A 435-nucleotide genomic window follows, 5' to 3' on the forward strand; every position below is an offset into this window, starting at 1 on the left:
CCCTTCAAATCCCACCAGGGCTCTCCACCAGCAGCCCCTCCCCTTGGCCTCCCAAATTCAGCTCTACCCCAGGAAGCCACGCCCCCTTTTCCCTCAGGCCCCACCCCCCGGTACTGACAGTTCATAGTGGGAACATTTGGGAGCCCCCTGGAGACACACTGGGATCTCTTGGGTGGGACCTGGGCAAGTTTTGGGGTGTTTGTAGTCCCCCCTGTGTTCCTCCTGATGTGGTTCTGTCCCCGTGTCCCCCCCGTCCCCCCAGATCCGTGCACAGCTCCAGGCCCAGGGGGTGCAGCCTCGCGAGGTGCGGCTGATGCGCAACAAGTCCTCAGGTGAGTCTCACCTGGGCTCGTTCTGCACATCTGGGCCCTTCTCTGCACATCTGGGCTCTGCTCTGGGGGAGGGGTGGGCACCTGGATCCCCTTTAGGGTGTGG

The sequence above is a fragment of the Manacus vitellinus genome, unplaced genomic scaffold (assembly GCF_001715985.3).
Source record: "Manacus vitellinus isolate BGI_N305 unplaced genomic scaffold, ASM171598v3 scaffold_155_pilon, whole genome shotgun sequence".
Taxonomy (NCBI): domain Eukaryota; kingdom Metazoa; phylum Chordata; class Aves; order Passeriformes; family Pipridae; genus Manacus; species Manacus vitellinus.